The sequence below is a fragment of the Cavia porcellus genome, unplaced genomic scaffold (genome assembly GCF_034190915.1).
Source record: "Cavia porcellus strain 051 isolate PalLab524CR breed Dunkin Hartley unplaced genomic scaffold, mCavPor4.1 scaffold_5, whole genome shotgun sequence".
NCBI classification, from domain to species: domain Eukaryota; kingdom Metazoa; phylum Chordata; class Mammalia; order Rodentia; family Caviidae; genus Cavia; species Cavia porcellus.
Window position 1 is genome coordinate 38,567,515 of NW_026947488.1, and position 26,420 is coordinate 38,593,934.

Consider the following 26,420-nt stretch of genomic DNA (forward strand, 5'->3'; position numbering starts at 1 on the left):
CTTTATCTCGAGGCCTTCTTCAGATGCCGTCAATTCTGATGTCTTTATTTTTGTGGTGACTTCCTTGAGGGTCCAGTCCCTCACTGGGTCTATATTAATTTCTGTCTAATTCAGCTGTCTGTAATATTCTTTTTCCCCTTGCTAGGAGCATCCAACAAATTTGTGTTGTTGCCAACATCCTAACCATAACTTTTTAGTCTGTACACTCTACCCTAGACCATCTTATTATCATCCACTGGCATGTTTATAGCAATGTCTTCCAGAGTGGACAGTCCTCACATATCATCTATGGAGATGAGAAAGACAGAAGACTGTTGACAGAGAGACCTAAGATTTAAAGACTTGCTTTTGGAGGGCTAATACATAGTAGTTCATATGGATGGTCCAAGATTATCAGTAAGCTTTCAGAGAAAATCTTGTGAAAGAGGAGCAAAAGTATTCTCCCATTTCTAAGAGTAAATGTTTTTCCACTTATATTTCTACAGATTTTCCTGGACAGTGCTTTAAGAAAGGACAAAACAAAGCAGGGCTAATTTTTACCTATTTTAATTTATAAACCAAAGAGAAACAATATGATATAGAAAAATGTGTACAAAATCTTCAGTCTTTGTAAATTGATCCTCAACATTTGTGATTATGGACTTGCTAGGATTGTTTAATGGTGCTCATACTCTAAGTGAATTCTTGAAAATATAAAACCCTTAAAAATTAAAGAACTATGTCAATAAAACAATATTTAATGTGTTAAATAATCATTGATCCCCACCAACAAAGATTGATTAATTATATAGACACTCTTAGTGAGTTCCTTTGTCCTCTAAAACCCCAAAGTCTGGCCAAAGAGTTACATAAGCAAACATGACCACCACAAGACAGCATGCAAGTACATGGGGTGGCCAGCTGGGCTGAAAACAAGGACCGCTGAGCAAGACAGAGGGGTAAGACCCAGGGTGAGTGAAAAAAGTGGCTGAAAGCTTGAGAAGGAGATGCAAAGTGAGGAGACACTGTCCTCAGCTGTGAATAGTGAACACAATGGAAGACAATGGAAATACTAAGAGAGTGAAGGCGAGAAGCAAGCATGATACATTCCACTTGGCTTCCATAAGGAAGGAGGCAGCCTCCCTGTAAAGGCACTTTCCGTGAGGAAATGAACCTTGGGAGGATGTTCAGTCCACTCTTTGAGACTTTAATACCTACATTCATAGTCACCCTTCCCTTGATGTGCTCCAGCAAAAATGTAGTAGGAATCCTTCCTCAAAACAAATCTCCCTGGCTTGGTGCTTTGTGCTTATGGCTATATATCCCTCCTAGTCACTGCTGTATTTGACTACTTTTCCTGCTGGTGACTGAGTGCTAAACTTTGCATCATCTCTCTGAAATATTTACACCTTCCTTTGCCCTTGATTTCATTCAAGGCCTAATGGGCCCTCACCTGAACAACTGTAGTTGACCCTTATTTGTCCTCCTTTGGTCTTCCCTGCTTTCTATAATCTCTCCAGCACATTTCCAAGTGACTGTTCCTAAAGCATAGTTATCATAACATTACAATCTTAGACAAAGCCCTGGTGCCTTTATTGATGTTCTAGTCCTACAGAATAAACACAAGAATCTAACGCAGCATTACTCATTTCAGTGGCCCCATGGGACCTTTCCAGACTTGTTTTGTTTATTCTCTTCCCATGAAATTCTTCTCCAAATTTCAGGTGTGTCTAGCAATTATTCAAAACATAAAATTATAGGGGTATATAAATCAAATAAATATAGTAATCATGCTCCATTGCAAATGGCCAACTGCATTAATATTCACCTTTAGCAGATATTATTCCCCACAGAGAAATTAAATAAATTCTTACAGAATCATGGTAACTGTGGTCTGTTCTCAGTTATGTGTGACTTCCTGTTCACTTTCTCACATTCATCAAAACTTCTCGTGCTGAATTATGGTGTTCATCACAACCTGGAGGTTGTCATATGTCTGGGTGATTTCAACATTCAGAGGATGACTCACCTAACACCTGGCTGCCACTTCGTTGACCTGCTCGTCTTCACCAATAACGTCTTCCGTTCTCACTGAGCCACCTCCAGCTTACATCACACACTCACCCTTTATCTAACACTTCCAGCCCAAGGTTACTCTCCTCAACAAAGTTCAATATAGTTTGTTCAGCTACTTTCCAAGAAATTATCATTCCAAATATTTGAAACCTACTCCTCCGACCACTCCTCAAAGTAACGTCAACATTTCTCTCCTGAATTGTCTGACTCTTTCCTGTTTTGCTAGACTCAGCTCATTCTTTATTTCCACTCTGACGACAGTGGCGTTTTCCTGTCTTTCAGATGCTTTATGTCCCCCCTTCTCTTCCTGCCTGAAGGCATTGCTCATGCCATTTCCTCTTCCTGAAATGACATTTCCATTCCCTTTCCCAGTATATGTTTACTTTTATTTGTTCTCATCTCAGTTATCACATATCCAGTGAAGTCTTCTCTGGCATTTATGATACCTATGTTATGTTTTCATGACACCACAGATTTGTCATAGACATTCTACATTTGTTTATGCAAATATACAAGTATTAATACAGTGAAAACCCCTAGGAGGCAGACAACACATGTACCTCTCTTTGCTTATCACTGAATACCTAAAATATTACAGCTCCATAAAAGATGCTCAGTAGATGTTAAATCTACTGAGTGGAAAATGGATTTGAGGATCTTGCATTAACAAAAGAAGACTGGCCACTGTGAGCACATGGATGTCTGGCCTTAAAGTATGGTGAGGATGGAGGGAAACTGAGAAGGTGCTTATGAATTGTACCCACAACCTATTTGATCCATGAGAAGCAAAATATTATAAAGATTCACAGGATATCTTCCCACAACTCCTGTTGGGAAGATATCCTGTGATTAATAAAAAGGGAAGCGAAATACTGTGACAAATATCCCTGCAAATAGGCTTCCTTTGGTAGGCATGTACGCACAAGATGAAACATGATGTTCGGGGTACACAGCAACAGGACAATTTTTTGTCCACTTAACTGTGAGTCCCTAAAGGTTACAAATAAGATGAATGAAAAAGCAAAGAGATCTTAGCCCAGGGATGGCCTCCCAATGAAGCAAAGTCTGCCTCAGGAGGTCACAGTGTGTTCAAGTCACCAGGGGACCTTTGTTCACAAAAGCAGACTACTTCCCTAGAGGGAAGGCAGCAGACTGGCTTCAGATGCATCACTGAATTAGATGACACAGAAAATCTCTTGCAAGTATGAGGGCAATGAGGCTGAACAAGTCACTAATAAGCGAGGGTCAGGCATGCAGGGAATTACGTGCGTGTGTACCCAGGTGGCATTCCCAAGCTTAGTTTCCTACTCACTAGAAAGGGTTATTAAAATCACATCTTACAAATGTGGAAAGTGACTTATGCAATATATAAATGATTTCTTATTTACTTTCACATTGCTAAATTCTTATATATCTATTTGTGTATATAGGTTTACACATGGACAAATGCACACACATGTACATAAGCACCTAGCTCAAGATATAAAACATTTCCAAAAATCCAGAAAGCTGCCTATTCCTTGTGAGAATATCTCCAAAGTAATGGCTACCACAATTTCTATTACTATAGATCAATTTTATGTCTTGTTATACTTCATATCCATGATATTATAAAATCTGTGTACTTTTGTATATTTATTTAATTCAACATTATACTTTCCTGACACATCATTTCATATAACATTAGGTCACTCCTTTTCAGCATAGTATTGAATTTCAGGTTAGGAATAGACCATGATTTGTTTATCCATTCTAATATGGATGGTCAATGCAATAATTTCCAGTTTGGGGAAACTATGAATAGAACTCCCACGAATATTTTCATACATGCTTTATTGAAAATAAGTCCTTGTTTCTGTTGCAGGTAGACCCAGTAATCAGGCTGCTGGTTTACATGTTTCCTTGATTCTGGAAAAATCTGCCCATTTGCTGTTGTGCCACCCTGACCAGAAATATATGAAAGTTTAAAATAATACCAATTTATTTAGTATATTGAGATGTACTTTCTAATGAGATTTTCTTGACCATATTTAAGGCCATTAAAATTAGTTTTAGGCCACTCAGTACTTTTCCTATCTTGAAGATCAGAAAAGTTTTATGGTTTTTCTATCTTCATGCCACAGCACAATCATGTTCTTAAGTATCAAAAGGACAAACTAAATCAACAGAATATCAAATCCCAAAGTAAAAGAGAGGAAAAGTATAACAGCAAGTTGGGTTTGGATGATTTTCATTCATAGCCCATCAAATAACTCATTATGTTTAAAAACACTACTTTTACTCAATTATTAAACTGATATTTCTTTTCATCAAATTTTACTATAGGAAGATACAGTAATAAAGACATATAAGATTTCATCCAATCTCTGAGCTATTTGTTGAAAACTCAAAATGTTTTCAACACAGTGATAATGAAGACAATTTTTTCTCTCCAGTTTTTAATAGTTTTGCTATTATTCATAGTATTCTGATATCTTTCATTTTTTGCTTAACTTCTATTGTAGAAATTAAGCTTGTTTTCATGATATAAAATTCTGGTATGCTCCACTAAAATTCCATCACAGTCCAAGAAGATAAAGAGATATATACAACTTACTCTTCCAGACTAACTTCCCTTTTTAGAGTTAGAAACAAGGAATAAGCCTTTGTTTTAAGCTTTAAAATGAGAGTGTGCTTATAGATACAGATCACTATGCTGTAGAAGCATATGTTAATACATTAAATCAATTATGGCAAAGAGGTTCTTACTACAAAAATAAATAAAAATCAAATTGAACATAACCCAGGTGTCACTAAGCAAGGTCTGGAAATTCTCTCTGTGCCAACTATTCAATCTATCCAGGGTACCCCTCCATTGCACTTTACCCCACACCTCTGGAACCTGTTTTGGGGCTCCTCCCACTTTTATTGGGAGTGCTTTTCCATTAGTTGTAACAAGAAGGCAGTCTATAGATTGATATCCAGGACAAATTCATGAATCCAGAAACTATTATTTATTCCCCAGTCATGTTATTCTCGATGAGATGTTTTCTGTAGTGTTTTTCACTTCCAAGTCCATACCACACTCCCAACCCAATGGGTACTTGGCCCAAAGTTATGAAAAAATACTAGCAGTTTTATGCAGTCACATCCCTATGTGCACTGTACATATTTAGAAAGTAGTTGCCCTACTAATCAGCCCTTTCAGTGACTCCCGGTACCAAATTGATGCTGATTTACTATAAATATCTCAAAGTGAGAAGCAGCAATTTAAAGAAATCAAACTTCCTTGAACTCTGCACATTAAATTTACATCTATTTTGAGACATCTTCCCCTGCCAAATCCTTAGTAAAGAAATTATGCTGCTATTTATTATTATTATTCATACATAAACTCAAAAATACCATGAATATGAAAATTATCAAGCACAGACTTTCAGTATTAATGAGGACCATTGACTCTGCTGAACCACAGGGTGTATCACCAGGCCCTTGAGAAGATTGACACCAGATTGTTGCTATTTACTGTCAGTGAAAAGTCACATTCTACACAATATTTTAGAAAACATACCATCCATACTTTTCCACCTTCACATGAAAGCTCCGCGGTAGGGCCCAAAGTGACATGAAATGGGCATATTTTCTGAATTCAGGTAAATGGAGATAAATGTGTGAGGGGAGTCAGGGTTTTTACTTTTTCATTTTTTTTCTAGTCTTTCCTGAATGCACCCACAGAGACACCCATGCATCCTTTTCTGGATGGGGAAGAGGCAAGGGAGGAGACGAGAGTTGGTGGGCCTGAGAAAGTATAGCACAATAATTCTGTTTTTAATCTCAGTCCTGCTGCTGTCCTGGCCTCCCCCAGGCCTCCTCACAGCCTACAGAAGCAATTCTGATTGCACGATGAAATCAAATTACTTGAGAGAAATGAGCTGAAGGAGCCTCGCTGTTAAGCAATTGCTAGAGCAGCCACTCTGACAATCGTGGCTGAGGCTGAGTTTCACAAAAGATAAAACAGGTGAAGTAATAAGAGTGACACTGAGCCCTGTGATTGCAGTGAGCATGGCAGAGGAATGCTAAACAGGGTGTCACTGGCTTCCCTCAGGAGTGCAAAGGCCCCCGCAGCAGGCAAGAGGAAGGCACCCGCCGCCTGTCTTCAAGATAGCAGAGCTTCAGCTGAAAAACAGGTGAGAGGACACAAGCACACAAGGGCATGAGCGTGAGTGGGCTTATCACAGCAGGGGTCACGGCTCTGCCCAGATATCCCCTCACATGTGACACTTCTTTGCACACTTGCTTGACTGACACCTGCCAGCATCTTCTACCTGAGTGCTCCTTCTGCAGGGCAGAGCCCACTCTGCTGCGTGTAAGGCCGGTCCACAGGGTCAGGGTAAAAGACCTGAATTCCTCATTGATGCGGTGGGAACATGTGGAGGTATGTGCTTTACAGTTTCCGAGTTGCTCAATGAGATTACAGTGCTACTGTCCACAGTGCTATATTCCCTACCTTGTATGTTTTATTTGCTTCCTTTCTTTGTCCCTCTTCCTAAGTCCCTTTTCTGAAATCCTCTTCCAGATTAACTACATGAGCCCAAACCCGTGCCTCTACACCTGCTTTTGGAAGAAGCCGAACTATACAAGCAACCAAGATGTATTAATAGGCAAGAGAAAAGAAAGTCTTATCTTGATAGTGCCCTTCCTCTAGTTCTTTCTAGTTAGAATCTCTGGCATATGCACTGTAGAGGAATGTTTTACAAATTAGCCAAAGAATTGGTTGGACAGTGAGAAACTCATTGGCTGTCATCCTGAAAGTACAGTAATATTTTACTTTGGGGAGCATAGAGGTAAGCCTGTACCTCTCTTATACTCCGGTAATGTAGCATGCAGATCTGGTCTACTATACAGAAATCTTGACATAATGGTAAGCTGCTACTGCTTGTATTTATTGAGCAATAATTATGTACAATTCACCCCAGGATTACCATGTGTTTGTATTAACTTATTTAATCTTTACAACTTCCAATGGGAAGAAAGAAAAAGAAGAAGAAAAGATGAGTTGCCTGTGAATAAATGACTGCATTGGTATATTGAGGGAGGAGAGAAAATACAACTGATTTGTATTTCATTAAATATTTCAAGAGATGTTGCCAGCCTTGTCATGCAAGCTTCAGTGGACTCAGCACCACTGAAGGAAGACGATCTGATGCTGCAGGAGCCACCGTGGGCTAGGAGTGGAAGCCCTGGCTCTTCCCCATTTCCCTCCAGCCCTGTCATAGCCCAGTGCCTAGGATGCTTTCAGGTCTCATGTCCACAGAATAAGTAGAACATTCCAGAAAATCTATAGATATTTCATTCTAGGTAATACAACATTTCAAACTCCCAGAATGGAAATCAAACTAGAGTCCTTGCAGACAGGGAGTTTATTTCCTGGTATGGTGCCTCCTATAGAAGGCACATTCAGGGAGCCGGAGACTGCGGGGCTGTCCTCTTTCTTAGGTGGCAACACCATTCTGCTGCCATTTGCTGTCCCTCTCCTCTGCTCCGGTCATGTAGAAAAGCTGGTGGTTCTCATGGTACAATAACTCCTGATACTCTGATACCATTGAGCCGGACACAGAACTTCTGTGACATCGTATTTGCCCATGGCTCTGCCCTACCCTTAATCTGAAATTACCTGGAACATAAAAAAAAAAAAAAAAAAAAAAAAAAAAAAAAAGAAGAGAAATTCTGTTTTCCTTAGCACCTTAGTCTCTTCAAACCCATTCTTTCATTTCCTCCAATGTGATGTGTGCCAAAAACAAGTGATACACTGAATTCTTTAATATTTGGCCTCAATCTGAGTTATTTTTGCTTCATCTAGCTAAAAAAAATCTATAAACCATGAAGTTTTCAAGTTGCCTTTCCTCTGCTCTTCTAAACAGGTATGAATGAATTTTTATAGGACACTAGGCTACAATCAATGCAAGCTTCATCAGCTTTTCAAACTTACGAGCTCCAGTCTCTTGTTTCAACAAATATTGCTAAAATCATCTTTTGCCAAATAAAATGTGATAATGACTGGAGAAATGGCTTGTGAAACAAATCTTATTCTATGCAAGCTGTTCCTCCTACCACTGGATAATTCACCTGAGAAAGGAGATGAAAATCTCATAGAATTTCTTCAAATGAGGTTTCTTAAGGGTTTCCTTGTAAAGGAATGATTTTTTCCTTGCTAGGTTAATCAAGAGAGTTCATTAAGGACATTACATCTGAGTAGAAAAGGCTTAATATTGGGATCTACTGAGAGGTACAAATGCAGTTTATGTGCTCTGAATTATGGCATTCTTTGATATATAAATCTGGTAGCCAGAAATCTTTCTACACATGAAGGTCACTGTGTCACATACCCAGGAGCTCCCCAGGGAATTCCTCTATCCTTAGGACCCAAATGCATGCTCAGGGCCTCAGATAGAGAGCCCTTTAGCTTCCCTTGTCAGTATCTGAAATGCCATCTGCCCCATCTCCTTGTTTACCATGTACCCATGCTGCTGAAACATAAGCTTCCCACCTGAGGGCCAAAGTCAAAGCAGGTGCTCTGCAGGTGTCACACCATATGCGGAAAACCAGGAAGAGCTGACCACTTCAGCATCCTGTGAAGTCTTGTGGTAAATTTGTGCTACCAGAAGTCAACGAAGATCAGGGTTCTCATCAGAGGGCAGGAAGCGAACTCTCTGCTGCTCTCTGGTGCCTGGTGGCCTAGACAGCCTATGCATGCATCCCTGATTCAACCCACAGACATGACCTGGGAGAATGAAAACTTTGGATTTGCAACAAATGGCTCTTAGGGTTCTGAACCCCCAGGCTGGGGCAGAGCACAAAACTTCTTTCACCAACAGGCCAACATAAAGTGTCACTGATTCCCAGGCATGGAAAGCGCTGTTGTCACAAGCAGCTTTTATGCTGTTGCCTGCACAGTCAGGTGGCTGACCACTGTCATCCCTGGTCAGCAGCACAAACACTATCTCCTCAGTAAGGAAGAAACTGAGGTAGCTCCCAAGTTCCTGATTACTAGCTTTTGCTCTTCAACAAGCGTAAAGTTCCCTGAAGGTTCAAGTTAGTAAATTAAAAAAAAAAAAAAAAAAAAAACCATAAATTCTTTTGAAAGGTCCCTGAGTGTCCAAATACTGGACATGGGCATTTCTCTTCTTCAGGTGTGAATCTTAGTTGTAACTGCATTTGAGGTTGGTCTGAATTAGTCTGCTGACAGCGTGTAAAATTTGCCTAAGTAGGGCTGGGCTGGTTTTCATAGAATTTATGAAGGAAATTGCTCCTTTGCAGACCACAACAGAGATTAAAGCAATTTGAGTCTTAGATCATGATTAAAAATAGCATACAATTTGATATATATCTGTGATTAAAATATATTTTATGGTAATATTAAAATATTCTGGAAGATAGTGATCATCCAAAAGGGGTCAAGTGGGGAGTTCCTAAAATTTCAGGGTTGAGTCAGAGGACATAGAATCAAATTTGACATGAACAGAAATACCAACACACCTGCAGATAGTTGGCTTCTGAGGATGCCACGCTGGATAACGAACCCCTATTCTTCTCTTCCCTCTGCCATCTAACGTGCAGAGTGTGCCCCACGGATGAGTGTGTTTCTATGCCCCACTGATATTAAGCATGGTCACTTGATATATTTTGTCCAGGGGGATATAAGCAGATGTAAGGCTGGAGAAAGTCTTGCAGAAAATACCCCAGGAAACCACTATCCTTTCAGACTGGCACCCAAGATGAGACAGGCAGAGCAGATCTGAGCCCTAGTAGAAGTCTAGAATCCAACCTTGCCTGGCTGTTTGCTGCTGGCCACTGGGATTTTCAAGTTGTTGGTGGAAAAATTCAACTGAGAAGTTGTGATACTGAGCGAGAACTGATACTACAGGTGAGCATACGACTGTTCAGAAATATAGCACAAGAGGTGGTTTTTAGTCTTCCCGAGGTCTTTGCCATCTTGACTTTACCTGTTTGTTGTCATATAAAAATATTATATAGAAAATAAAGTCTACATATCGATATAAGGAATTGAAAGACAGATTAGAAGTGATCTAAAAGAAATCTTGGAAAGCTAGGAGTGGCAGCACGAAACTGTAATACCAGCACTTGGGGAAGCTGAGTCAGGAGGTTTCCAAATTTGAGTCCTGCCTGGACACTGAACAACTTCGTAAAAGCTTTTCTTAAAGGTGGGGGTAGAGGGAACACTCAATGTGAAGACCATGATTCAATCATGAATAGTAGAAAAAGAGAGAGAGAGAGAGAGAGAGAGAGAGAGAGAGAGAGAGAGAGAGAAAAGGAAAGAAAGAAAGAAAGAAAGAGAAAGAAAGAAAGAAAGAAAGAAAGAAAGAAAGAAAGAAAGAAAGAAAGAAAGAGAAAGAAAGGAAGGGAAGGAGCAGAGTGAGGGAAAGGGGGAGGGGGAGGAAAAGAGATCAAGGGAAAAAGGAATAAGAAGGCTCTGGATTCACATCTACCAAGAATTGCATTCCTGTCCAGAAAGCCTTGCTCTGTGTGAGCAAACACAGGCCTCTATTTCTCAGCATCTTTGCCTTTAACATTCCATGAGGAGATAGTTGCTCTCCTACGTGAAGAGCAAGCTGTGAAGGTCACAGTCATTTTCTTCCTCCCCAGGTCTTGTCAGCTGCTTTCCCTGTATTTATCTTATTTGTTTAGCCAAGGAAGGAAGCCAAGAGCTGTGAGAAAGCCCGGGAGTGTGACAACGTCATGGAGCACAGGAGTCTGGACACCGGCCAGGGGCTCCACGCTCCTTGACACGCCACAGAGTAATGCGTGCAGAACGTTCAGCTTTGGGATCAGGTGTGGCTTTGGTATTTCCCGCAAGAATTAGAAGCTTTCTATTTCCTTTTTTTCCCAAGAATTCCTTGGCAGAAGGGGCAGGTAGTAGATGAACGAATTGCTTTTAACAAAACAACCTCATTTATAGCTATAACTCTGAAGAAATTACATAGACATGTTACAATCTGAAAAGCAACTGACCAAGTAGACCTGAAGATCATACTCTGGATTTCAAAGCGTTCTACTAATGGGAGTGTGTTTCTTTACATGATCCGAAATGAGCATACAGGGCATGTACTGAGTCACATAACAACCACATGCATGGTCTTCTATTTTACCTAACTCATTCCCTTGGCCAGTTTTTTGACTTTTAAGTTTTACCCAGAGATAAGATACCACTCCTGAAAATGCCCAGAGTCAGGTAATTGGAAGTGATGCATATACCACTTCTCCCAACAGACTAAACCTGGCTCTGCTCTCTTAACCGCAGCAAGGTTCCTGGGGCATTGTCATTGTTTGAGGGATGATGGAAGAATGAAGAGAACAAATGAGCCACAGAATTTTAAAGGAGGAAAACTGCATTTTAAGATGCAAATTCTCCCCACTTTCTATCATGGTTAGTCTTAATAATGGATGACAGCATTTCACAAACTATGAACTCTTGATTAAGTTTGCAGTAGAATAATGAAAGGCGTATTTCTCATCAAAAATCAATTTGTTCTTCTCCTTGAACTGTAGTAAGCAGACACAAGATAACACCAGGTTGTAATATGACAGGAAAACCTGCTGGGACAAGAAACAGTTTACAGTGTGCCTGTAGCAGGAAAGGTCTGTGTTCCCACATAATTGTTAAAGATTTTCTTTGCTGAATGTGTTCTGAGAAGTCAGAACTTTTGTGTAAATTTAAGTATTCCTTAGGGAAAGATAAAGAAGATGTTTGCATACTGTCTCACTTATGAACACCTGACCTATTTCTTCTAAAGTGTAGCAACATTTTATTTTTGTTCCTAGGTTCAAAGAAACCCAAGAATAAGGAAGTTGCCAAAATGGCACACAGAAAATGACCCTTATCTTCCTAAGCATCCATTTGGTGAGAACAGTCAAGGGTTTAAAAAGTCAGAATGTCGGGGAGAGACTAGCATGGGAGGAGCTGGGGAGTGGCCAAACTTACTAGCATGCACAGCTGGACAAACTGAAAAATAACAATTCTCCACAGACCTATTAAAGACATGAGGTTGCATGGCAAACTGCTGGACACCAAAATCGGAGGAATGGGCAGGTGGATATAGAGCGACTGAACTTCTCTGGCAGGAACCTCATGGAAGAAGCTACTGCACAGGGAAACTACACATTGGGTCAGGAAAATCTACACCGCAACTGAGGAAGTGCTGGAGGCACACTGTGGGCTGGGCTCAAAAACAAAACTCCAGGAGGACCCAAACCAGTCATTGCAGGGGCCTGCGGGTCTTTTTTCTCCCCCTGAGTTTTGCGTATAGGAGGTAAACCATGACTTCAGAGTGAAAATTAAACTTCTCTCATACTTCCAGCAAGCCAAGGGGAACCTTCCTGTTTTTAAATATGTCAGGGCATAGTGTTTTCCATAACAAGGCCTCAGGAGAGAAGGTCTCACCAGAGCCTAAGCTCCTGGAGTTTTATGACCCCCTAAGCAATGCGGGGAAAACAAAGTCTACAACTCTGGATCACTCTGCCTCCTACCCAGAGGAAGAAAAGGTCCTATTCCACTCTGCTCTAGCTTCCTTGTCCCGCCTAAAAGCGGGTGTGCTTAAGAAGCACTTAAGGTGTTTACAGCTCAGTGAAAGGCAGTCTTCATCACAGGACTGTGTAATAGGAACATTATCACATTACAAAGTCCTATTTATTGCAATTCTTCTCTTTTTTTCTTATTTGAACCCAGGGTCTTCCAAGTTAAACTACATCCACACCTCACTCTTTTCTGTTTTTATTTTTAAGACAAAGTTTTACTATATCAGGTTGGGCTAGAACTTGTGATCTTCCTACCTCAGCCTTCCGGAGTGCTGGCACTACAGGCATGCCCTACCATGCCCAGTTTCTTTCTTCCTTTCACTGAGTACAGCATGTCCCCCTCTCCAGAAAAAATTAGAAATCATATTAAAAGGGAAAGGTACAATTTAAAGAGAAAGAGCTTAAACGTCAGAACTTGGATTCAAATATGCCAGGGATGTTGCTATTATCAAACTGGGAATTTAACGCCACACTCGAAGACTTAGCTAGTGCATTCAGACAAGAAATAAAAGCCATAGTGGAAGAAGTAAATCTACACTTGTTTGCAAAAGACTTGGTATCCCCCTCAAAAAATCTGACAAAACCCTAAAAGTAACAATTATAGCAAGATCAGTCTATAAGTTTAATATGCAAAAGCCAAATATTTCCCCATATACCAATAATGAACAAATAGAATTTGACATTTAAAACATAATACACTGAATATCAGCATCTTTGAAAATGAAATAGGTCGTGCTTTTAGGTTCTAAATAGGAGTGAGATTATTAGGTAATTGTCCTCCTGTGCCAAGGTTATTTCACTAACATAATAATCTACAGTCCTATCTATGTTACTGAAAAAGACCAGATTTCATTTTTCTAATGGATAAATACTATATGATTGTGTGAAATCCACATTTGCTTAACCATTTATCAGGTGATAGACATTTCAATTTTTTCCACTTCTGAGTACAATGTATAGTGTTGTAGTGAACATGAAAGAGCAGATGTCTCCTTAATATACCAATTTTATTTTCTTTGCATATACTCAGTAGTGAGAGTGCAAGATCACATGGTTAGTTTACTTTTGATATTTTGAGGAACTTCCACATTGCTTTTGCAATGGCTGTTCAGTTTTACACTCCCACACATGATGCGTGAGAGCTCCCTTTTCTTCTCATTCCTGCCAGCACCTGTTACCCTTAGTCTTTTCGATAATAGTCATTATTATTGGGATGATATGATATCTCATTGTACCTTTTATTGGCATTTTCCTGATGATTACTGAGGTTTTTTTGTTTGTTTGTTTTTTTCTGGGTACTTACTGGCCATTTTTATGTCTTCATTTGAGAAATATATGAAGTATTTTTTAACTCAGGTGTGTGTGCTACTGAGTTTCTATAGATTTCTTATGTATTTTAGAAATCAACTCTTTGTCAGATACATGGTTCACAAATATTTTCTCCCATTCAGTAGTTGGCCTTTATATTCTAATCCTTGATTTCTTTGTGTGTGTGTGTGTGGGGATGTAGATTTGAGTTTAACATAAGTTCATTTTTCCAATGGCCTGAAGAATTTCACCATGAATAGCTCTAGTAGTTTGATACTTTCAAGTGTTAAAACTAAATTTAACCCATTTGAGTTGATTTTTGTTGAGAGACAGTGGTCTAGGTTCATCTTGAAAAATGGAGATTGACTTTTTACAGAAAATAATGTGCAATTGGTAACAGATGGGTACATTTACTGCTAGGATTTTATTCTGTTCCATTGGTAGATGTTTCTTTTTAATGCTAATATTTTCTTATTTTGCTCATTACAACTTTGTAGTGTTTTTTGAAATTAGGTAATGTGATATCTTTTCTTTGATTTCTTTTGGTTTGTTGGTTTTGTTTTGTTTTGTTTTTCTCAAGATACCTTTGGCTATTTGAGGGTTTTTTGTAGCTCCATATAAATTTTGGAACTGCTTTTTGTACATACTTGAAAAAGAATGTTGTTATTTTAATAGGGAGTGAACTAAATTTGTTAATTGCTTCTGGTAACATTAATTCTTAAAAATCTACAAATATGAGATGTCTACTTTCTTGTGTCTCTTCAATTTCTTTCATCAGTATTTTATAATTTTAATTATAGATATCTTTCACCTCTTTTGTTAATTTTATTCCTAGTTTTTATAGTTGTTGTGAAAGGAATTGTTTTCTTGTCTTCTATTTCAGATTATTTTCTCTTGGCATGTGGTAATGCTAATGGTTTTTGCATGCTGTTATATTGATGAATTATGTATTGGTCCAAATATTTTCAGTTGTGTCACTGAGATTTTCTATATATAAGAACATATTATGTAAGAACAATGATCTGGCTTTTTTTCAAGTTCAGATGCCCTACATGTCTTTCCATGCTTGATTGCTCTCTCTAGGACTTCCAGAACTGTATTGAGTAATAGTGGTGAAAGTGAGTTTGTCTTCTTCCAGATCTTTGAAAGTTTCAACTTTTCCCCATTTAGTGTATGTTAGCTACCGTTGTATTCTAAATAAACTTTCTTTTGTTGAGGTACATTTTTTTCTGTACCTAATTTGTACATACATTATTCAGTATTTTTATTGGGAAGGTGTATTGAATTTTCTCCAATGACTTTGCAGCATTTTTGAGATGACAATATGTTTTTTCTCCTTCATTTTGTTGACATGATGCAGCATGTTTATTGATTAGTGTATACTGAGCCATACCTGGACTGAATTCTACTTATCATGGTGAATAGAATAACTTGCTCAGTATAGTGTTCTCAGTGGATACTGTTATTCTAGTGTCCAAGGATGGAGCAGTGATGGATGTTGGAGGCAATCAGCAGTGTAAAGTGGTTCCAAGAGCTTAGTTCATGGCCATTGGCCTGGTAATAAGGATCATGGGACTTTGCCTAGTACTGACTTTCACCATGGCCAGTCTGCTACTGGATTTCAGGTCAAAGGCCTGAAATTAACTCTCCTTCTGTCTCATGGCAGAAGGTTGCTTGGAGTTGGGGGGAAAGTAGCATGGATAACTCTGTCCTTCCAATCTTCTTTGATAATTTATTTTTGTTAAACTAAAAGCGGACACTATGATTTCCCACCTGATCACCTGGATCTTATGGAAGTGGTTTGTGAAAGAGTAGCTGTTCAACTTGATGTGTTCATGAGAAATGATCAGATGATTTTACTCAGCTACAATCTCACTTCAGGTCTCCCAAAATGTTTGAGGAGGTGATCATACAAGGATATGTATTTATTCATATCTGTTTTTACTGAGTTAAAACATAATGTAAAAAATTCCTTCCAAGTTGCCTAAGTGCCCAGCATGAGGGCCAGGTATTGGGTGATGGTCTTTATGATTGACTGTTGCCTCTTTGAAGCACACAGACATCTGAAGTTTGAGGAGGGGACCCCTGATTTTCCGATCAGTCTAAAGCAAAGATTGAAATAATTATTTTTAAAATACTTAATTTTGCCCAGGGTGGGTGACCAAAGATTGGCATTCCTTTGGCAAATGTAGATACAGTGAATGCAGATGAAGAGATCCACAGGGAGCCACAATAGCAGCACAGAAAGGGAATATCTGTCAGTTTTGTACAGCGTGTCTGTCTTTGTCTCCTGTTGCTATAACAGAATACCTGAGCCAGGGGATAGTTAAAATGAAAAGAAATGTTTTGGCTCTCATTTATAGAGGCCGGCAAGCCTAAAATCAAGTTCTTTCTATGGATTTGTCTCATATTGGAAAGCAGAAGACAGGAGGGGGAAAAAGGGAGGGAGAGAGAGAGGCCTAAAAGCCCTTTTTGTAATGGTATTAACCCCCTTAAGGGGTGGAGTTTTCATTACTTAAACACTTCCCAAGAGGCCCCACCTTCCAGTACCTTGACACCAGCAGCTCAATATCAACAGTTCTGGGAGCAGAAAAACATTTAAACTGTAACACACCCTGCATAGTGGGCAAATAGAGACAGAAACTGTGTGACTTGTGCCCCAGAGGAGCCAAGGGAATGAGTCCAGCATGTTCACAACTGACCCCACTGTAGGGCTGCAGACAACAGATCAAAAAACTTGGCATATTCCTAATGATCTATAATCCCTTTGCAGAACTTTTATTATATTCATTAGTAAAAAAAATCCAGAAAACTAAGCAACTTTCAGGTTTCTCATTAAGGAAAATGAAATACCAAAGAGCTATGGATATTATGATCTCCTCAACCAGGGTTAGCCAGAGAGAAAGCTAGGGATGGAACAGGCAAAGGCAACTGAAGTGGAAGAAGAGAAAATGGTAGAGTCGTGCACACAGCCAGAATCCAAGAAAATTATATCACAGATGGGCAGAAGTGGGAAAGATAATTCATCCTTGGCTTAGCTTTCCTAAGCCCTCGATATAAACCCCTAACATAAACATGAACAAATCCCTCTACAGCTGCAGTATTCTCATCAGATGCCTCTTAGTATTATTAAGGACTGTATCATTGAATCATTGGATGGAAATTTGTTTTAAGCATATTTCAGTCATCAAAGATGCCATCATAAAGACTTCAATAAGAAAAAATGAATAAAGGAAGAAAGAAGGAAGGGAGAGAGGTGGATGGAGAGAGGGGTTAAAAACTACCACAGAAGTTTAATATGAGCAAGTTAGTTTACTTTTCCTCAAGCACAGAATCTAGCCCTGACCCAGTGTGTATTTCTGCATGGTCACCTTCTCCCTTAATCTCAATCAATTCCTTTAGCACCTGTGCAATTTGTTTATGCTCAGAATTAAACTGCACTATTTGGGTGCTGCCTAGTAAACATTTGGATTTATAAAGGTGTTTCTTTTCTATAGCTTCAGCTATATAACATGAGTCTGAGTGTAGGCCCCTCTCTGACATTCTCTTTTCCTTTTATCACAACTAAAATATTTATGCAGTGCACAGCTTTTAGTTAACCTTGCACTTGCATAGCATCATTCACAGTATTCACAGCTCAAATTCACCCTTGTTACTAGACATGTATGCATATATACACACATACACATACATATGTATACACATACACATATGTATACACCCATATATACATATATATACACACAAACACATATACACATACATATGTATACACACATACATATACAAACACATAGGTATACACTCATATATACGTACATATATCCTGCTTGTTTGGAGACACCTAAGCAGTTGGGTTAGGGCAATAAGTATACAATATGTAACATATAAAATCTATATACCATGCATACTAAATATACTAGAATACAAGTACTATGACATTTGCTTTATTTTACCTAATATTATGCAGACCAAAAGGAACATGATGAGCCTCCGTTTTGTGTTTGTGTTGAGGAGCACATCAGTGTTTAAGGCACACATCAGGCATTCAGTCGTTTGTGGAATGGTAGATGCAGAATCAAGGTATTCAAATACCTCCTTGATTGGCAACTACAGATGGAGACCCACTCTGCAGATGCAGTGGCGTGTGCACCTAAGCTCAAACCACCTTATTTTGCATGGCACCTTCTATTTTTATTTCTCTTACAAACAAAGTTTTTAATAGCATGCTAGCAAAATGGCAACAATAGCATTTCAATATATGTATTTAAGGATTAAATAATTAAATATAAAGTACAAAATACACGTCTTTCTTCACCCTGGGTGAATGTTATGCTTAGGGAAAGCAAACTGTTAGCAACCGGGTAGGGAAGGAAATTTACTGACATGCTTTAAATATAGAGATTTGATGAAAGGAACACCTATAGAGACACACACAAGAATAAAGAAGCAAAATACCTGAATGAACCCAGAAGCTATTAGCAGAGAAAAGCTATTAGCACATAGAAGCAAAAGGAGAAAATAGTGTTTCCACAGCCTAGGGTGAAGAGGCTTATCCCATGAACCTTAGTCACAGAGGGACAAAGTCCAGGCACAGATATGTTGTCCAATTAGGGAAGAGGAGGTTAGCCTGGAGGGAAAAAGGATGGGGGTGAGGGCTTGGGCAGTTGGCATAAAATAACACGACTGCCTTCCCTCATTGTTCTATCCTGCTGGTAACCAAACCCCTTCCACACCTAAAGAGCCAAACTCCGCCAGAGGAGGACCACTGAGGAAGCTTCCACAGCACAGGATGGGACAGGGCAAGACAGGACAGGACAGGACAGAACAGGACTAGATAGGATAGGACACAGGACATCTAAAAGACAAATGGAAACAGAGTGCAAAGAGAATAACCAATTAACAAAGGAACTGTGCAAAATATAAGCTTCGTGAAAGGTCACTTCTTCTCTGTTTATCACTGTCCTTAGACATAGCCCCACAGATGGGAGGGGGTCTAGAAATGGCTTAGAATACCAGGGAGGCATCCGTAATTAGCTAAATGTGACTTTGGTTCTGAGCAGCAGGCCCAGAAACACCTGTATACCAAGCAGGTGGGAACTAGTGTACACCAACTCATTCCAACATGTGCCCAATTTTAAGGAGTGGGGCAGAGCATAATAATTACAAAATAAGCTGGTTCTTAATCGATTTAGTACAAAGTTTTAGTACTTGCAACTTGTTTCACAAGCTTGTTATTCAGTCTCCAAAGCTTTTATAAGACTCTTTTCATAAGACTAGTAACAATCAGGATTTTACATAATTAGCAAAATTCTGGATCCATTGGGGCTTAATCACATTCTGGCATACACTAAAATCTCCGTTTGAGTCAACTGATTTTATCCAAGATTGATTAATTTTGGTACCATAGCTTAGACATATGCATTATTATTTTCAAATATGTTTACCTGAAATTTTTGGCCTTAAAATATCATATGTTTATATACATATTTGTGTGTGTATGTATATATATATATATATATATATATATATATATATATATACACACAAAACCTTTTCTAATACCCGAAGGTCATTTATAGTGGGTGTCGGAGAACTCAACTATTCATTGAAGAGCTTCACACATTTTTCTGGAATGTTCAAATCAGAAGCAGCAACTGATAAAGAAAACAAAGACCGTTTTCTAGGCTTCTCTTACAGAAGATGTACTCAGACTTCATTGTAAATATGTCCTGAAGGCTAATGTGTGTGGAAGAGCTGGAAATGCAGTTGGAACACACATCTTCAAACAGCAGTGATGCACCTGCTGAATTTCCTTGTGAAAAGAAAACAGTGCTAGAGGGTAAAAAAGAGAACATCTGGTACTTAAGAAGTCCCCAGGAAAGCTGGGTCAAGTTAGATACCTAGCGATGGAAAGGCCCTTGGTGGTATTCATCACACTGTACTATCTAAACCCTTGTCAGGAGAAAACTGTTTTTCTGGTGTCAAGAAGGATTTGTGAATGTTAATCTGATTTTCCTTTCAGGAACAGGGAGCCCAGCACTTTCTCGAAGGAAGGCTTTAGTACTTTACCAATATGCTCAATTTTCTGCCAGACACATGAAATGACTGTTTGACATCAGTACTGCCTGCCATGCTCATCTCTTTTTGTATTGATTTATCTGCCAACCTTGATGAGGGAGTCTCAGACTGCAGATCGGTCATGCAGCAGGAGAGAGCCATTTTGCCAAGTGACAACTCGTATTTGTGATTGACAGCCACCTTGCACTCAAACTGCCTGGGATCCAAAAATCTTTTAAATCTGTTTCAAGAAATAGCAGTCTTTTCTTCTCAACACGGTCTTAATTTAGGAATTAGAGAAAGCATCACTGAAAAGGAGCCAACTTTTTATTTATCGTGACGTCTATGGGCTGTCGCATTCTGTCACCCAAACAGTGAGGAAGGACTTTTCCTAGATTCCAGCCACTGTGCTGCAGCCTCTGGAGGAGAATAGGAGAGAATCTGTAGTCTTAAAACCTTGATAAATGATGAACAATACATGCACACACATTTGCACACTGAGGCAAGTCATGCTGATACCCCACCAATATTCCCTTGCTTCACCCTGTATAGCACTGGCTTCTTTGTGGAAAGGAGGTGGACAAGCCTCTGAAATCCTGGTCTATGTACCTTCTCCTGGCTGAAGACTTCCTCTTTTCCTGGAGAGAGTAGGCTGGTGCTAAGCTTGAATAATTCAAGAGCACAGGAAGTCAGTTTCTTTAGGGAAAAACAAATTCCTCAGTTCCCTCAACCCTCAGTGGCACGATATAAGTATGACCAATACAGTTTCTCAGATGATCCATGTGTGAATCCCTACTGCTGCTGCAACTAATTACCACAAGGTTAGTGACTAAAAACAACACAGATGTATGGCTATAAAATTCTGGAGTCAAAATTCTACAATAAATTGCCCTGAGTTAAAATCTTTCTGAAAAAACCTTTTTTTCCCCTACATGTTCTGCAAATTCCAGAGCCACCTGCAGGTGTCAACTCCTTGTTCTTGCTTTGCCTTACTCTGATTTCTGACTCCATTGTCATGACACCTTTTCCCCTTTGCTTCAGCATCACACTGCCTCTGTGATTCTAACCTGTCTGCCTGCATCTTTGAAGGATCATCGTATCTAAGTTGGGCCTACCTCATAATCCAAAATTTTCTCCCCATAACATACATATCTAATCATGTAGGATAAGTTCCTTTTGCCATGTGGGAAATATATTCACATTTAGTGCACTAGGATATGGGTCTATTTGTAGGGTCATCATTCAGTCTATCAGAATCTCTGGTAAAACAAATGAACAGCAATTGCAAACAGCATGACTGATTCTTTAATGTGTCTTTTATCGGCTTTCTCTCCCATCTCACTTTGCTATTCCCACCCAGTCTTCAGGGATTATCTTTCAAACTTCTCTAAACTATCTCTTAATTAAAAAAAAAAACACCTTGGGCATGTTCATAAAGTTATTTTACAATGAAAGATAAATCCCAAGACAGAATCTGATACATTAAACACACACATGCATACCAAATGCTATAGAATTTAAGATAGAGTGAGTATGTATCCAAACTGAAGTCTAGAAGGAACAAGAATTTCAATTATGTTTGAAAGAATGAAGACATTACTGGTGTCTAATGAATAATTTCAGATTCCCCCATCCCTAAGTAGTAGAACCCATTTCTCACTAACCAAGAGAAATATCACCATCTTGAAATCAAACATTTATCAAGTCTTTCAGGTTCCCAAGTTAGGCACATGACCCGGATTTTTCTAATGCCTGAAGACATGCAATTTATCTGCAGGAGTTCAAACCTGAAGAAATACTTTCACAGGGAGATCTTGCTGATTTGCCTTTTCTGCTGCTAAGGTATGATGCAGCAGTCTAATTGAATGAATATGCATTTGCTGTCAAATGCAACAATCACCATTGAGGGAAATATCCAAAAAAGGGTGAAACAAACTGTACCAATCTCAAAGAGGTGATAGATTCACTGTGGAAGCAAAGCAAGGACTCTGCCTTAAAATGGGAAAACAATACTTCAAATTTCTTTTGTTTTGAAGATAGAACATATCACCAGTCCTTTGGATGTCACAGAGTCAGTATCACGTGGAGAGAAAAATGTGACAGTGTCAATGACTTTGAGCACAGTGACTCAGAAGATTTAGAGCTTATGAAGGCTTAGAAATATCTTAACTCATTGACTTCACCTTCATTCACTTTGTGTTTGCACAAAACAGTGATGTTTCATAAAGTTTATGCCAAAAATGAATGTCAAAGTGCAATCTTGATAAGTATAAAATATAAACTTAAAGCAGTAATAACACATTATATTGTATGTGAATATATTCTAAAGGATATAACATTACAGAGGCAACTTGTAATTGCTAGAACTTTGGATTCAACAAAGGGTATCATTCTAATGTTCCCATTAGCCCGGAATAAACATATGATCACTTGACTGAAATTCTATAAAATATCTGTCTGTAAACATTGTACTCAGCTTTCAAGGCTATGTGATATCAATCAAATGGTAAAAATTTGTGACATCCCACCTCTCCTTGTCTTTGTTTTTCTATTGTTCTTCTTTTGCAACAGATCTCTCTTACAGAGGGAAATAAAGAGAAAGATTATGTAGAATGTTCAGAGACTGAAAAGCTAGAAAAAGAAATTGAGCGGATTAATAATAGTAAGTGTAAATATTTTCTACCTAACAAGGATCACTTCTCATTTGGAAATAGGTTTTCCAGCAGTTGCCCATCAGCCAGGATCCTTTTTTGCAGGTTACACCACTCTAGATGAGAACATGCCTCTGTTCTTGCTAAGAGTCATGGCACACCCTGGGACACCCATGGCATAAGCCTTCTCCTTGGCACATGGGTGGCGGGTGGCCAGGCCATTCCTGCCAGTATGATGTACGATGCTGGGTATTGCTAGTGCAGAGTGCAGAGGTTTGCTGAGGGAACATATTTATGGCAGCAAATGCTGAGAGGTGCAGTTTTTTTTTTTTCTTTACTATTGGCTGCATTAAATTCTCTTCTATCCAAATTCATTTTTCCTGAACACTCTTCTGCAGTTTCTTGGAAAAGAATCCATCTGTAACCTTGATTCTTTTCTGTACAGAAAGTGTGTCATGTCAGTACTGTCAGAAGAAAAAGTTTCACTTGCATGGCTTTCAAACGTTTTTGCTGATCCATCTGCCATTAAAAGCAACAGAGAGGTAGCTATGTACTCAAGAAGAGGCAGAGTATCTTGTCACCATAGTAACAAGGGCGGGAGTTATGCTGCTTTCTGGTACAACAGGGATTCCCATAGGGTGTGTGTGTGTGTGTGTGTGTGCGCGTGTGTGTGTGTGTGTGTGTGTGTGTGTGTGCATATATGTGAATGTGTATGATGGTGGATCCCTCCCCTGCAGGGCCTGTGAGGCTGGACAGGGATAAGAAGTAGACTGATTAGTAATCTTGCCAGACACGATCAGCTGTCAGTATATGTGCTTAGGTTCAAGGATAGATGACTGCTCCACCTTCATCCCCAAAAATGTATTACTTTCCCCAGTTGAGATGCCTAAAGTAACCCAAACTACCATATCACGCACCTGTCAAACTGCCTCTGTTCAAAACAGGTCACTTTTCTCTTTTCTGATGTCAATGTGCAGGCTGAAAAGTGCCCTACTTTCCTGTTTGATTGTTTTTAATCTTTATTCTCATGAGAATTAGCTGACTACTGATATTGATAAGAGTATGGTAGGAAATAGGAAAAAGACAACAAGCTGAGAATCACTCAGTTGCAAGGTGTGACTGAGAAATGTGATGAATGTTTAAATTTTTAAAATTTATCACAGTAAAAAATGCATTGCCATTAATTCCCCTCAAAATGTCCCTGTTTGCTTTAAATACACTTATCTCATCATTCTTGCCACTTCTAAAACATTCTGGAAGTTCTCTTTTGGGTCTTTTAGTAGTGCTGTCCTGGGTGCTTCAGTATGCTAGATTGATTAAAAATACTTAGTTTTCACATTTGTTTTCATTTGGAGAAGAACCAGAAGATGCACAGTGCCAGATCTGGTGACTAAGGTGAGTAAGGACACACAGCTATGTTTTTACGAGCCTGTCATTCCATTGGATGGTATTTGGCAGGAGCATTCACTGTATTTCTTTTATTTTACCTTGAAAAGGCATGAGAAAGGGCTTCTGGAACTGCTCCGAAAGTGGCAGGAACAATGAGATAAGTGTGTTTGAAGGGAGGAGGGAATGTTTTGAAGAGGATTAATGGCAACATGTCTTTTAATGGAATCAACTTTTAAAATTTAAACGTTGATTGAATATTGTGATCATATCATGAGAATGGTGGAAGAAGGTGTCTGTGGCAGACTAGAATGAAGAACTGTTATGGCTTGGGACAACGTATGTTCCAGGCTCATGTTCCAGGAATTAGAGCCTTAAAACAACAATGTTCAGAGTTGGAGCTTTTGAAAAGTGATTGGATCATGAGACTTCCAAATGCAATGAATGAATGAATCCATTGTGCAGTTCATGGATCAAAAGGTTGCTTAGAAGATGACTTCATTGGATGGAGCAGGTCACTGGACATGGCTTTGATGAGGGTCTCTTGTCTCCAGTCTGTTCTCTCCTGGTTATTTCCCTTATTCTTCTTCCTGGCTGCTCTGAGGTGAGTGAACCACACTGTTGTTCCTTCTCTGCCAAGATGCTCTGCCTTGCCTTGGGCCTAAAAGTAATGGATCCAGCCAACAATGGGCTGAAACTTCTAAAATTATAAGCTTAAATAATTCCATCCTGCCTTTAAATTGTTTCCCAAGATATTATGTCACAGTAACAGAAAGCTGACTAAGGCAGGGCTGTTTTCTATTGCATTTCCTCTTGTTCATAGTATCCCAGGGAGGACACCAAGGGGGAATGGAGAGGGGAGCTGACGCAATGTGAAGCCTCAAACATTAGTGATTTTCATTTTATGGACAATTTTTAAAACAATGAAAGTGAACAATAACATGCAGAATAAATAAATATAAACACATTTTGGAAAGCTGAAGCATAAATCAACCATGCAAAATTTATGATAAAAATCTGAAAATAGTACCTAATATTCATTGAACTCTTACTATGTGCTAGTCATGGTGTTAATAGCTATTAATTGCCTTATTTCATTTAAGGTCTCTCAAAGACATCCCTTCATAGAAAATGTAATTAACTCTTAATTTCATTTTATAGAGAAGTAAACTGAGGTTCATGATGGCATAAACTTTTAAATCTCATTATCTCTAAGAGATACCTGTGATTACAAAGCAGATAGAGACTCAGGCCAGGATTTGAATCTGGGCTATCTCAATGCCAAAGCACATCTACTGCATTTCTACTGTAAGAAACAAAAGACCTTAAGATAATTTTATTTTCTTTTACTGATAAAAATTTACAATTAACCTTTGAGGAATCTGCTGTTTAGAAAACATGCAAATCTGATAAATAACCCCAAGTAGATATTACATATGAAGGCAAAAGCAAAATCAAAGTAGAGAAAGAAAATAAATCAGGGAATTTTTAAAAGTAATGTGAATATGTTCCCCTCAGCAGAGTTTGAAAGCTAAGGGAATTGCCAAAGTCACTGTAGCACAACCCATAGCTATTATTTTTGAAAATGCATGCAAGGGCAGAATTCCTTCAATCTTGGGAAATAGTAAATGCAATCCTTAGCTAAAAAAAAAAAAAAAAAAAAAAAAAAAGGACCAAGCACAGCCGTGGTCACTAGCAACATTTAAAGTGCAGTCTTAGAATATGGGTTTCTATTATCTTTAGAGAAAATCTTCAGTCCAAAGCATGCCCTGATAGATGATAAATGAATCAGACTTTTACTCACTCTAATTTCAGTGTTATTGGTCCCCTTGCAGACAAATTCAAAAACTGAGAAAGGAAATTAATGGTAGATATTCCCTTTGTATAATTCCAGCCCTTTCACTGCACAGATGTTTTTTGAATTCTTACACTATACCACAGTCTATACTCTGCTCCATCTCAAATGCTACCTACAGAGACTTTTTATTCAACAAGTACCTGTTGAATGTCAATCCTGGTCCTAGTACACTGTTAGGCTTCTGCCATGTATTGTTTCTCCTTTTCTCAATAAATATAAAGGTCAAAATTTCTTATCCCAGTTGCTCAGATGAGTAAGGTGAAATTCAGAGATGTTAAATAACTAATTTAACACCACATAATTGATAAGTGACAAAGCTGGTCTCTAGGCAGATTGGGTTCAAAAGCCTAAACACTTGCTGTACTTTTCTACCGTATAAGACAACAAACTGGATGTATGAAAGTTGTTTTAGAAACTTTGGAGCAAGAAAGATCCTCATTAGATTTGGGGTGAAAAGTAGAGGACACAGAATCAAGAAAACTTCCTACAAAAAATGTATTTGGGGTAATGTTCAGAGAATGAGATTTAAA

The 26,420-nt window shown here is 38.8% G+C and overlaps 1 protein-coding gene across 2 annotated transcripts in view; it reads right to left on the reverse strand.

Moving 5' to 3' along the window:
* Macrod2 (mono-ADP ribosylhydrolase 2) overlaps nt 1-26,420 on the reverse strand; it is a 1,970,011-nt gene that overhangs the window by 492,067 nt on the left and 1,451,524 nt on the right. The window lies entirely within an intron of this gene.